This window comes from Hevea brasiliensis, unplaced genomic scaffold, assembly GCF_030052815.1.
Source record: "Hevea brasiliensis isolate MT/VB/25A 57/8 unplaced genomic scaffold, ASM3005281v1 Scaf44, whole genome shotgun sequence".
Lineage (NCBI taxonomy): Eukaryota > Viridiplantae > Streptophyta > Magnoliopsida > Malpighiales > Euphorbiaceae > Hevea > Hevea brasiliensis.
Genome location: NW_026614962.1, coordinates 59258 through 74164, shown reverse-complemented (window position 1 = coordinate 74164; position 14907 = coordinate 59258).

Genomic DNA, 14907 nt, shown 5'->3' with positions numbered 1-14907 from the left:
AGCGAACATTGAACCAGATACCGTTGAGCTAGATGCCAGAAAGAGTGACAGTGATGAGGAGCTGGATGACATTCTTTTTTAGGGAATACCTGGAGATAGGCCAAGCCGATTAGACGGAATTAGTGGTTTAGGTCTTACCTTGGGATTCGACTTGAGGACTGAAAGAAGCCGGAAGCGAAGGAAGTGCAGCTATCCACAAGGAAGCTACTTACCTTCTTATTAGCAATCAAAGGGAATGACATGGCAATTAGCACAATCAAAGAATCCAAGTCAGAGGAAGCAAGCTAGCCCAAGCCCATGCAAGAAGGCACGATGGATCTGTCCAAATTTAAAGCCCGTCAAAGGTGGCTCCTCACATGAAATCATGCAAAGGATCCGAGCCCATCCATCTCCTACATGAAAGGATCTGAGTCTATCCAAATAGCCCAGAAAATGACAGCCATCAAAAGGCCTAAGCCCATATAGCCTCGGCACATCCAAATGATGTTCAGCGGCCCAAGTAGCTGTGGCCCATGATCCAAGGGACCCGCAAGCAGTCAATCATGCTATCCTTACCTTTCAACCCGATTCCGCTTCTGCTGCAGTATACTTTCTCGGTCCCTTACCTTGATGCCTACAGCTCAATTTCTTTTCCAGTGATGGTCCGCGAAATACTGCTTTTTCTTCTTCTTTCTCTTTAGGATAAAAAGTCCTTGTATGAACCTTGAAAACTACCAAGGCTTAGGTTTAGCAAATGACCATACGCTCTTTTTTCGCTCCTTATTTTGACTGGTACTGCTTGGATATAGAAAATTGCCCTTATCTCACATGACTAAGAAATAAAAAGGGCTGGGCTGGCAAAAATGGAGAGGCTATTCATTAGTTATAGAATTGATTCTTCACGAACAGGAAGACCCCTGAAGGTTACATATGACTACTTGGTGGTATCCTGTCCTTCCCTGACCTACTTTGAGTCTCACTAAAGAAAAATATCGTATAATAGTTAAGTATGTGACATCCTTGCTTAAGTCTGATAGAGCACCTTTCTTTTAAGAAGCGCTACTAACGTCAACATCATCGGAACTCACAGCTTATTGAATTATCTATTTTAAAAAGGGGTTGGTCTCTTATCAGGCCAATAAACTCTTTTCGGAGATCTTTTGGTATTCTTTTTCTGTGCTTCTGCTCTTTACTTTACGGAAGCGTCCCTTTCGTTTCAAGAGAAAGCAACGTCCTTCTAGTCAGGTAAATCAAGAAGTAGGGGCTTTCTAGTGCGCAAGTTGAGTCAGGTACTGAGGTTTTAAATCATAACATAATTAGAAGAAAAGTGGTACAAAGACGTTCCTTTTTTCTAAAGTCGACCCGGAAGGATTCAAGATGTTTATCCATGTTCCGGGTATAGAAATTCAAGTTCAGTTAACTTAGTGGTTCGGTAAACCAATCCCGCCCTTCTTCTAATAACAGACAGCGAAAGACGCGTGAAACACTCTTATTTAATTGAATTGAAACCTTTCCAATCTCTCTTAGCTCCTGAGCCTATTCTGATTCATTCCTTCCTTGCTTCGAGGAGGTTCTATAATAGTCTAAGAAGGGGACAGGTATAGAATAGAAGTCCGCCCCAGTCACTAAACCTAGCTCACCAAGCCTTAGGGGTGCCCGTGGATCTTGGCATCTAGGGTTCTGGCTTTTGCTTTAATAAGTGACATCTCACTCGTGCCAGTTTTCTTCCTCGGCATTTAGGATGCTTTGTTCGGGCAATCGTGTAATCGTAGGAAGCGGTAGTGACTACCCAATGGGAAGAGAAAGGTGACTTCCGCATCCGTCAAGAAGCGACTAAAATTAACACATGAAAGACCTTTTGGACAGGCTATAAAGTGGTCTATAACGCTTACAGGTTCAGTTATTTACAGTGAAAAACTCTCGATATTAGCATCGTAAAATAGAATAGAAGAGAAGAAAAAGGGATTGAATGTCAATGCCTTTGACTGCTAAAGAATGGAGCCAAAGGAGATCAGGCAGGATGCGCCCGGTCAAAAGCCTCCCGTCGGGCACTTGTCCGATTCTTCTAAAGAAGCACCCGTGCGGGACCGGATAAGCCGATGGCGTGGAAGGCTAGCGAGCACAATTCTCTAAGAGGTTTGTCTCCTGAGGCCGACTCGTAGCACCACTGATGCTGCGTTAGCGGGGGGTTCCGCGAAAGCCCGAAAAAGAAAGTCCGGTAGGAGACGAGCTCCGATGCTATTTACCGTGAAATAGGGCTTCCTTTCCATATCTTACCCTGCCCTTCCAAAGGAGCAATGCGTAGTCACGGATCAACTTCCGACTTGAAAGACTTGGATGGCGTGCCCGCCTGTTTGTCGCACTACTCGATGGTCTGTATCTATTGACATAGATAGGTGTAGTGTCCCGAGGGCGTGACATCTGCTCGAAGTGGTCTTTTTGCGAGAAGTTCTTTGTCCCTTTACTCCGGGTTTACCGAAAGGTGTAAAAGCGCAGCCTAGCCTAAGAACAACTTTTAGTGCCCCAAAACAACAATCAGCCCGCTTTAGGCGAAATCCTTTTCCCTTAGCTTAGGTTATTCGATCGGACTTTATCGATCTGAATGATGCTTAAAAGCGTCTTTGTCTTAGTTTCGAAGTCTGACTTTCTTTCCGTTGTTGGGTATGAGCACCTGGTCTTAATTGTGAACGAATAATCCGAGCAATATATGTCCCCTAGCTCTGGGGAGGGAAAAAAATGGATTTTTCATCAGTATCCAGGGCGGAGGGTGTTTTAGGTGTAAGGTGAATCGGCCCAGAGAACTCTTTCTATTTGGACTAAGGGGCTCGGTTGGATTTCAAAGCTGCAGCCCTCCTACGAAGTATAGGGCACTCGTTCTTGTCAATGGTCACAGCTCGTGCAGTAAGTATAAAAGCGTGGTTTGGCAGGAAGTGCAGTAGGTGAAGAAGTCCCAGCACGAGAGGTAGCAGCACACACAGTGTCATTGTTGGGCAAAGCAGGACTAAGGGAATGCTTGCCTGTCTCTTCAGCAAGCACAAAGCGGGTGCCATTCTGGTTCGGTGAGGAGTGAGGCATCCATAGTATAAGAATCGGGCAAGCCGTATTTCGTACCCTTGGGAAATAGTCGGCATTCTTCTCCTTCAATGCCAGTGGATAAGTACGCAGGAATGCTCTTTTTTTCATGTATGTGGTACTTGGTCGATTACCTGATTGCACTAGTCTCATAGCCATAGCCATCTCTTTTCTTTAGCATCCCGCTATTAGCACCCCGTACTTTAGCAGGAATCGAATAAGGGATGCCTTCCAGGGAAAGGAAACAGATGTGAATGCACTTCAAGAATACATACATCTGGAGATAGGCCATTTAGATAGACCGATTCCAATAGCGGTTAATCTCGCAAACTACCGGGAAGCCGACTACATAGGTAGGGGGCGTGCTGACATGCTTGACTTTCTCAATTAATGAGCTCCGCTGATTCGAGCATTCTAGCAATACAAAGGCAGGGAATAGTCAACAGCAGTTTAAGGTTCTAGGGGCTCCACCAGGGCACGGGAACTCTTCAACTGCCCTCTTAGACGTGAGCGACCCATAGACAATGGCGAACTCACTCATAGCAACATCTTCTTCTATAATAAAGTACTTTGCTCAAGTCTTCTTCGCTACCTCCCCCCCTATCGGCTTCTTCTCCTACACCCGATATTAAAGCTGTTGGTGTTATCGCTGCTAGCCGTTCCCCGTCTTGGGCCCCCCCTCTCCGATCGAGTGAAAGGACAACGAACCTTGCTACCTTCCCAACTGGAAACGGACGAACAACAGCGAGCATAGCAAGTTTATCCCGCATAGAAAAAGACAGGAGCGGGTATAGAAGGAAATAGGGAAAGCAAGATCAATATCCAGGAACTCTAAGCTGCCATTGAAGCAATTATGGAACCAGAAGCAAAGCACGTAACCCCACCGAGGAATAAGCAAAGACAATTACTCTTTTAAAAAAAGTGCCCTACAAGGTGGTGGTTCCCTTCCGTCAGGCTACGCCGTGCGACGCCATAGAGTACGAATTCCAATCTAATGTAACCAATGTCATATTTAGTATAATTGGCCAAGGGAGACCTTCCCCTGGTGGAAACCCGATTATTTTATATATATAATAGCGCAAGCCGTAGCGCGTGTAGTAACCGCCCGTTAGCGCCAAGCGTGCATGCGTTATCCTAATTAGAGTAGGACGCCTGTTCTCGACGAGCGTTACCGGACTACAATAGTTAGTACCTGACTTCCATGGGAACTAACTAGACTGACTCGCAACTCGCATTAGTTATTAGTTAGTATGCCTGGAGAGGAGTTTCCTAAAGATATAGGAAAGAAGGATCTTGAAGGTTTCCAATCTTCTTTCTTAGGCATATTCGAGAGGGAAAGTCCAACTAGTTCCTCCGGCACACTCGAGGGATTGAGTAACTTCCTAGTTACCTTTCCTCTCCTTATCCTGACACAAGTGGTCACGAAGAAAGATGAAATTCTATGTTGGGTTTTTCTAAGCAGATTACAGACGAACGAGCACGAGGTAATATTGATTTGAAGCAGGCTTAGCTCTCTTAAGGAAGGAAAAAGGCGATACGGAAATTGTCCTACAAGCGCAATCCCATAACCTACATCGACCACTTTAGGAAGACGTGCTGGGCGGGAAGACTAAGATCAAGTTAAACAAGATTTCGGGACTAGGGGAAATAGGTAATCGACTCCTTTTCATACAACAATATGCCAACCGGGCTTACTATACGGAATAGAAGACCTCAAGGCAAAGCAAATTTCCTGAAAGCTTGGAAAGCGGGAAAGCATTCCACCTTACAACAATACTCGCGCAGGAACAAACTCAGTCCTCTCTTAGGTGACGAGGGACAAAGCAGCAACCAATGAACCTTAGCCGACTTCGAGCACTTCGAAAGAGACTAGGCGCTGACCGATAGGATTAGAAGGAGTAGGCGATGACTGATTGAGAGGCGGATACGATTTTACTCTTTGGTGAAGGATTAGGACTTAGGTGGGCGGCTTAGCTTAAGGGAAGGATTCTCCTTGATTTCAGTCTATTTATTGGGTATTGGTAATTTCGTAGATAACGATTTTCCGACAGACATAGCAATTCTCTCCTGATGAGGGTTCCCCACATGGCTATTCCACATCAACTGAAAATGAGAGACCAACTGACACAGAATAGCTAATAGAAAAAGAGATAGAATGTCGTATCGTAATGGAATAAGCTTTAGATCGCTCGCATCAATAATGGGGCACTTAACTCCTTCAACGAAGAAATCGAAAGCTAGGACGGAATACAAGACTTAGCCGATTGGAATCCTTATGGACCTTCTACGACTAAACGATAGGGCGTACGGAGAGCATTAGCCTGATGGGGCTTACTGCGGGGTTTACACAGAAAGTCAAGAACCAATACAAGGATTAGGCCCTGACTTCGATTAGATAGATTTTCTTTCTACTGGCATTAGAATGAAAGGATTAGGCGATGACTCAAAGGTTTAAGTGAAGTTTTAAGCATTAGGGGGACTAAGCACAGTCTCAAGGCAATTGCTCCTTAGCTGCTAGGAAAATGCTTCCACAACCGCATCCGCATATCCTCGATACAAGATTTCATTTTACATCGCTCGTGCCACACAAACGGAAATTACTTCACTCGGTCAAAGACCAAACAAAAAAAAAATAATTACTTGAGCCGGGAGGTAGTCAACCGATTACAAGGATTATTGGCTGGAGGGTTATTCGCTGACTGAACTGATAGGATTAGATTAGAAGGCGTAGGCCTATAAGGACAGAAAGGGAATGCGCAGACAATCAGCACTTTATTCGGGTGACGAGGACACTACCTCAACGAAGACATCTGGGTCGGGAGGAAGACAAAAAAAAAGGACAGGATAACGGAGCATATAAGTGAAATAGCGAATTGGGTATGAATGCCCGGAACTAAGCACATGTTGACTCAGTCTTATTCAAAAAAATCTGGCGATTTCCTTTGTTCATTTGTCTTCGGGGACCTCTGTGCCTGAACATCTTTCTTAACTAGAATGTAACAAACTACAAGATTACCCTTTAATACTCAGCCACATCAACATCAAAAATTACTGGATCTTGATAATAAGTGCCATAAACTGTATTCTTTCTATGTGACTCTTCTCTGAGCATGTTCTCATACCTAGTGGCTCTTTCAGATAACTCGAATAGATTATTAAAGACCATGCCTTCAAACTTCTTTCTAAGAAAAAAGTCAAGTCAAGGCCATCTTGAGCCAACTTAAAAAATGAAAACTCAGGATCTTCCTTATGGATGAGATCGATAGATGCTTGCGCTGCGGGATCACGCGGGAGGGTGAGACTCTCTTATTAGCTACTAGCTTGACAGATTCCTGGTCGAAGCGGGCTAAGCTGCTATAAAGAGCGAGAACCGGCTAAGTTGAAGATGATGGGAATTTTCCAATTAGATTGGGTACTTATCGCGGACCCTGGGAGAATCTTCGTATTCTGTCTACATCATCTGTATCTAGTAAAGGATTGAAAAACTGGGGTCTACCCTTCTCCCCTACGTACTGATTGAAGAGGAGGGGTTTGAGCCTTGTATATACGTATGTTATAAAATCGAATCTCTACTATGGCATTCTTGCTGGAGTTCTGAGTGATCTGTCTCTTATTCAACTGATGTGGGAGCGAAGCTCCGGGTAGAGGAAATGGGGGATTTAATGCCCCCTGTTAGTGAGTTAGTTTTCGATCTTACACGGCGATACGAATGGAATCAACTGATGAAGTAACGTAAAAAGGGCATCGGGACGGCGATCTTTTAGTGAGTTCTTCCGAATTAGATCTAGTGGCTCATCTTGGGATGTTTGGTCATAGCAAAGGGTGTGAGCTAGTAGGCGAAGCCCCCTAAATAATCAATTCCAACCGATATCGAAGACAGTGACGACTAATGAGTAAGACAAAAACGAATCAAACTGGTAATTACTAGTTCTTCTCAATGAAGTGGCCCTTACTTTTCGTAATGTAATATAAGAGTGTAATTTCTCTCAAATCCTACTCCTCAAAGGATTGGCATCATTCTATAATTTACCATTATGAGGTAAGGGCAATCCTCGGAATCATTCTCTCACGTATAAGTTCTCAGCTATCTCGTTGGAAACGGGCCTTCGAACATCTCGCCATAGGTGGGTGAGTTAAGGTATAAATTCAAGACTTCAGGTTCGTAAATCGAGAAGGACCTTTCCTCTCATAAAGATGGATCTTAACTTCGTGCTTTATTAATTATTAAATTTTTACGTTCGAAAGGTTGTCCTTTACTTCGTATTTGCCCCAACAACCGAAACATGCTGTTTCAGGGCCGCATCCAATCTTTACATTTCTCGTGAGTAGTAGCTCTTTACTTGTACACTTCTTACTATATGGAAAGAGAACGAAGTACTACTCGGAGCCTTGAAAGCCCCGGTGCTAAAAAAGGTGCTAATTCAGTCTGATCAGTGATAGAGCGCAAATGACCCTCTTTGGGGTGGGGTATAAGCATGCAGGCGACTCACGTGTAAATATAGGTCCTGTCTTTATTTCCATTATTTCATTTCTACGATTTAAGCTGGCTGAACAGAAGATAGAAGATTACGATTTATAGTCAAAGGGAGTTTCGCCATTTGAGTGAGTTCGGTTCCTCTAGGTAGGGTCGAAGCAAGGATGATCCTATCGACCCATTCCAACTTGAAGCTCTCTCCTGTCATGTCGGAGTATGGGGCTTAAACAGTCACTATCATTTTAAGAGAGAAACAAGGGATTTTCATTGAGAATATCGAGACTAGAGGACTTCGCGAAGTGAAGAACTACTGAACCAGAACCAGAATGGCGTAGTGTAAGTTAGTAATGTAATTGAGTGCCGATCGCTTTCAAGCAAAATCGTAAACAAAGGGAGAAAGTGATCCTAGTTTCAAAAGGAAATAGCAGCTCGTACATTAATACCTCCCTAGAGAGATTGAAACCTGGCGAACCCGAAGATGACGAATCCGGAGAGCCGGAGAGGAGGTCTGTTTCAAATAGCAACAGAAAGACGTAAAATGCCTGCTAATGGGAGCGACCCGGTCCAGATTATGAAGCTGATCCAGCCAGGCTTGGAAGAAATGCAATATAGAAAGACTCACACGAATGGGGCTTCGGTCGATTCTTTGAATAGGGGCTTGTGAATCGGGGAAGGACGATCATACTGAATGAAATCAATGAACTACAGAACGACGATACACTCCTTCCTTTTGCAGCTTTCTCATTAATTGTTTATTAAGATTGGGGTTCCTCATAACTGAACCTTTGAATTAGCTCTACGTAGAAGATGTCGAACCCGCTCAGCTGCTTGAGCGCGAGTCTTTCTCTTCTGTTTCGCCTTGGAATGCCTATTTACAAGAGGTTTAGTCCTGGGTACCACTTTGAGGAAGGTTATTTATGCTTATTTTCTGTGAATGACAAGCGGTTCCCCTAAGACTTGGATCAATAACAATGGTACAAAGATCATCTAGATGACTACTCAGCAAACTCCGTCCGTCCACCACCCAGTAGGAACAGTGAGCGGTTCCTTAAGATTGTAGTGAATGTGGGCGTCGGCATTTCTATTTCTACGGAGCTGGACCAGTATGATGCTACTTTTCTAATAGAGATTGCGCTTCTCTTTCACTTTTGTCTCCTACGGATCAAAGCATGACATTCCTTGGGTAGCAGACTGAACGAGTGGGAGTGTTTGCTAACCTCTTTCTCTGTAACGTACATGAAAGCAAGTGCAACAGATCCGGATTGAACGTATTGAGAAATTCAGTGGTTAAAAGCCCGTTGCTGAGTCTTCGATAGCAGCTCTGTCTGCCTCTGATCCAAAGTGCTATGGATGAATTCTTCCTCCCCTGATAAAATGGCTTGAGGTACTTACCCGCGGGGCTTTATGCTAGGCTAGCATTAACGAAGTGGTTAGGCTATCTTCAGGGCCTGTTAAAAGAGTTAATTATTGGCTTTGAATGTTTTAATGTCTATTATAGATCTATATAAATCAAGGAAGAGTCTGACCTTCATATTACTCGGCTAGCTACCTTCTTTACGGAGGCTGATCTGCTTATTGTTTTTAGAGGTTCAACGAGAACCGGGGGGTAGGAGATATAAGATAAGTCTGATGATTCACCGTGACGGTTAGATTATAGCAATAAAAATCTTGAAAATACGAGTTTTGGGGGCAATCCTGATAGGAACAAAAACCGATGGTATCATACCTATTCTACAAGCTATTTTTCTAACAGAAATGGAAATAATGAAGCAAAGCTCAAGAGGGTCCATTGAGATTAGAGCTGCTCGCCCCGCCTTCTCTTCTGATTAGAGTGTGCTAACGATCTCTTTCACTTTCCTTCCCTGGCGCTGCTTTTTTCTTTCTAGGAGTAGGTAGATAGGGCTAAATGCTTCATAGGAAGTCCGTTATTTGATCTCTTGTCTCAATAATAAGGAGTGAACGGCATTTCCACGAAAAAGCAGAATTGAAGATATTGACACGATCGCCCTGCTTTTTGGTACTCATTCCGAGAGCTATAGTTTTTCTTTCTTCTTTGACGGTTTCTCCCTTACATGGGTTGGCTTCTTCTTTAGCGACTGCTTTCTGTTGTTAGAATCGCCTGGTTCTCGTCCTTAGAGTCTCATGACCCTCTGAGTAGAGTGATTCACAAGTGTTCAACCGCCTTGTGTCGACGTCATCTTTACCATAGATTAGCCATCCGTTTCAGGTATCATTGGGTAACTCCACTTATATGGGCCTCGCTCGGCTCGCGATTCAATCCATTCGAGACTAACCAATGTTGGACACTAACGAATCAAGAGGCAAGGAAAGACAGATTCATTAGTGAAACAGGACAGACAGGCAGCTGGAAATAGCGTGCAATCAATCACCATGGAAGGAAACAAAGAAATGGCACGTATTCTCCGCAAGATCATAAACAAGTGAAAACTTCTTCAACAGAACATGACATTACAATTTATACTGGAATGACAACGTCGAAGTACTCCCTGATACCATTGAGGGCTATACCTAGGGACAGCTCATACGCTCTACTGAAATAGATTTCACTCACACCATTGGGTCCATTTTCTATAGGTGGTTGGGAAGGGCTAAAAGCAGGTGGAAAAGCTATAAGAAGTAGGAATTTGAGCTATAACGAGAAGAAGGAGTAAGAGTCAACACTTGTCTTAAGGAGTAAGAGCTATCACTTTAAGAATAGTTAAATTTTTAGTCTTAGAATGGATCCATGAACAGAGCTAGGGGAACCTGCGCACGCAAGAGAAGTGTTACGGCCAAGAACCAAAGGAGGCCAACGACTAAGGAGCAGCCCAAGCGAAATAGAACTACGACTCAGCATAGGGCGAAGAGATTCGCTCACAAACAAAGGATGTGACGCACCCGTCGGCCTCAGATGGACGAGACAAAGAGCGCAACTCAGGGGGCGAAAACTCAAAGAGGTGGGGGTCCGGACAAGGCTAGAGCCAAGCAGGGGAATGGAGTAGGGGAAGGAGATCGTATTCATCCTTACCTGACGAGACCCACCCTTCCGGAATCAGAGGTTTACTCTGTATTCGGCCGCAGAGGCATTCTTTAGCGGAGTGAAAGGAAGCGGGGTCTAATTCACCAGTGGCACGGGATCAGATAGATTCTGTACGCGATCAGACATCTGATAGCTTTTGATTCAAAATCCAAACCTCATTCAAGATTCTCATAGCGCAGCACCAGCACTAGAGGGGGAAATTCCAGCAGCATACCTTGACCCAAACCCTACTAGATGCGGCAAATCAACCAACGGGGTAGCTAAAGATCGGGATAGCGATCCAGTGTGAGCTAACCGAGTTGACCCTGCCTTAGCAGCAGTCGCAGGAGAAGCGTTGAAGAAGCAGTAGTTTAAGCCATTGATCCAGTCGTTGATCCTGCAGCTTATCCAGTCGAATAAGCACCGGTGGACAGAGGTAGATACAGAGCCATAGGCAGACCTTCGTGATCGAGAGCGAGAAGAGGATGTTCAAGACCGAGACCCCGATTTTGACCCATAAGCAAGCCCATTGCCGGCTAAGCCGAGCCATGCTACCAACCACCCTTAGCCAACGATCCAGCAGCTTCTGTTGACTATACAGTCTATGCAGTTGGTTCTGTCGCTTCAGCGGAAGAGTCAGATAGCCAATAGCTGGGCCAGCTGTAGCTATATCTGATCCATACTTCCTTGCCCGAGTGGAGCTTATATACCTGGACCACGTCGAGACTCTCTTTCGAAAGTGAGATCCCCGCCGGCTTTAAGAAGAGGGTGACGAAGGAAGCTCCTAAATGCAGCCGTGATCAACTATACGATACCACCAGACGCACCTCGGTACTTCCATCCGCCAATCAAGGCTAGTGGAGCGAAGAGAGCCAAAAAACGTGCGCGCCCCTACGCGAGCCTTATTGAAAAAGCCCCTTACTATAGAACAAGCAACGGATTGAGCTGCGCGAAAGCCGTTGCGCTAACGCGCATCCGTTTTCTTGCTCGTTAGCGCTTTACTAATAACATAAAAGGGGAAAGCCAAAACCTACTCCTAACAAGTTGCTGGATCAAAGTAGAACATTCTCCATCCGCCCGCCAGCAGCAGAGGGGGTTCGATTCCCGTTATACGCGATGTGGCGAAAAAGACTGATTCAACGAGATATGAAATGCCTGCATTAAGATTTAAAATTTATTCTTTGAGAAATCAATTGCAAAATGCTTTTCTATTTCTAGAATTCCCAATATTTGTTTTACATCTTCTATACGAAAATGTTCCATTTGAATAAGGTCTTCCTGGCTCTTATTCAAAAGGTCCGATAATGTATGTATATGAGAATAGGTTGCAGGCCTTTAAGCAGAAGAAGAATAGATGTTTTCTAGGGCGGCAAGGGCTCAAAGCTAGTCTCTTTCCATGGTGTGTCGGCAAAAGCTACGTTTCTTAATAGAGTTCGCTTTCTTTATCTCTCCGGTAGCAAGTCAAATAATGTAGGAATCGTTCTGTAGCAAGAGTCTTTATCCGGGGAAGAGCTTTACAGGCTGTACAAAAAGCTGCTATCTTTACCCTTTACCGAAGGAAGTGAAAATGAAAATGACAAGAAAGAGTGTAAGCCCTATACTATAGCCCCTAAACCCATCTAAGCCTTTGTACGAGTAGTGGCAGTACCCGCTATTGGCCTTCGCTCTATGTTCTTTTCCAGTGCCCGCCCGGTTCTCGCTATTTCCCTTATCAAGAGTGGCATTTCTTTACCAGAGGATTGGTCACAGTCTAAGTATGTAGGTATAAGTATGCAGTACTATCTGGTGCAGGTTCCACGGATAAGTGAGTTTGAATTTTATTTTATCTCCTGCCAGCCAAAACATAGCCCTTTCTTTCTCGCGCTCCCCCTCTAAGCGAGCTAACTCCCGATCTCCCGTTGTAACGATCTCCAGGCCGGGGCAGTCTCAACAGAGGAGGGCTCACGATAAAAGATAGATTTTTCCCTTATATAATATGATATGCTGCTTTCTCTCAGTGCCAGTTCTCCGCCATTCGATCCAGCAGGCGCAGTAGAAAGAGTCTAAATTCCTGTTATTCACACTGTATCAGTAGTTGATGCTACTTCCATCAAGCGGGGATTTTTTGAATCTAGTAGTAGAAGAAAGGTTAATCTATTGGTGAGTGCTAAGTGCTTTGATGTCGGTCCAGTGGAAAGTTTTTTCTTTTTACTTCTGTTCCATCAAGTTTTTGACTTTCCATCAGTCCCATAGCATCTTCATTCAGGTCTATCAGCATCCCTCTCTAAGGGCTCTCTTTTTTCAATTCATTAAGGCCGTCAAATGAGCAAGCAAGATCAAAGGGTAAAGGGCTAGAGGAAGGATCTTGTACATGGTCTAATTATGCAGTTTATCTATTTGCCTATCAAGCAGTTTCTTATGGAAGGGATGGTTATACTAGGATCTTTCCAATCTTTTCTTTTGCCCTGTAAGCCCTTATCTGAGGAGTGATTCTCAATCCATTAGGCTAGTTTTTCTCTAGGGCAAATTCGGTCTTGCGACCCCCTTGACACCCCCAAGCGAGACAGTTTCAATTGTAGTTGCCTATCCCTAAGGATGATTTGCCCATGGATGACTAGTAGTTTCTTTTTCCTTTCTAGCGAGTGGTAGAAAGCTAAATCCAGTTGTTTGTATTCCAGTGCCAATCTAAACCCTATTCCCTGCCCTATTTTATAAGGGGCCGTTGTTTAACGTGGGAGCCGTGAAAAAGACGAGGCTGTTACGAGGTTATACACGTAGTGTATAAGAGTCATACCAGTCCTAAGAGATCTACCTGTAAACAGAAGGCTAAGAGGGATAAGGATAAGAAGTGGGATTAAGACTAGGGGAAGAGCAGCTATACTCATACTTCTGCTTATGAAAAGACATAAGAAGCACTCTATAAAAGATGCAAGATCTCTTAGTAAGCCCTTGCCTAGGAGATTTTAGTTTTAGAACCTGATCTTTCTTTCTGAACCTATGAGTTATTCGACCCGATCCAGACAGATGCATGAGGGATTTTGGTCAGCAGTCTCCCCGCTTGGCTCTGAAATGGGGCAAATCATCGGAATTTCATAGTCGAGAGATGGCGACGCCAGCAGATAGATTCCCGGGGAGGAGAAAGAGCTAGAACAAGGATTTCCTGGGTATCTAAACAACCGATCCTGTTCTTCAGTTCACGAAGGGGAGTTGAACCAGTCTCTATAGTAGTAGTGGTTTCTCAACCATCAGCCACCTCTTCATTCCCAGATTCTTAGTCGAATGAGTGAGTCCTCCGCTTTGTTTCGATGAGCACTCGACTTCTGCTTATAGGAGCATGAATCCCCTAGCTAGCAATAGTAGTTCTTCATCAATAGGCTAGGTTACGGTAAGCAAGTCTATTAGTAAAAAACTACCCGGAAAAGTGCTTACTACGATTTCCGGGTGCTAGTCAGACTCTTTATTAGAGGTCAATCAGTTCCTTGCTTGCCTTATACTCTACCTTCTAGTTGACAGAGAGGAAGGGCTAGCGGAATCAAGCAAAAAAGAAAGAAGAAACAGAACCGCAGCTTATCTCAGTCTACCTAGATACAGGCCTTGAAAATTTGTTTTTCTTAAGCCGGGGCTAAGGTAACTGGTACGTACAGTCGTTCCATACGAGCCAGAACGTACTCGACTGGATCGGCTAGGACAAGCTCCCTCTTTTTCGAATAATTAAGTAAACCGAACGGGCCAAAGCCGGAACTCTACCCGCAAAGTCTGATTTTTTTTTCCTAAACTATCCTTTCCGAGAAGAGAAAAAAGCGAAGGACTTTCGGTAAGCAAGAAATTGATTAATGATTTTTGAACATACTATTGACAACAGTAATCTGCCTAGCAAGAAAGAAAACTCCACGTCTCATCTATTAATTACTTGATCAAGACGGTGCAATCGATTGAAGACCGGGGGATTTCCCTTTGAAGTTTAATAGGATTCATGCCTCGAATGCGCTCTTTTCCTTACCTTATTCGCCTCACCCTATTTTGGTATGGTCGTCTTAGGTAGACTCAGTGATGATGTTGTCATCGCCGATCAGGAAGTAAGCAAGGTGTATGAGTCTGCTTTAGCGACTATGGGGGTTACAATATCTTATAAAATCAAAAATCCCATCCCTCATGTCGTTGAGAACCGATTACCACCAGGGAAAGTAAAGTTCTTTCGTTATGATTCGTTTTTATGTATTTCTGTATAAAGATAAAGAAGCAAGTTTCATTTCCCAGAGTAAAACAGAAGCAAGCAGAAAGTGGCAACGAATTCTTCCAGCTTTGATACGGGTTTCTGTGGATTGGAGATCTTACTTTCATTCCTCTCGGGCTACCCTCTCGAGTCAATAAATTCCTCTCCTTT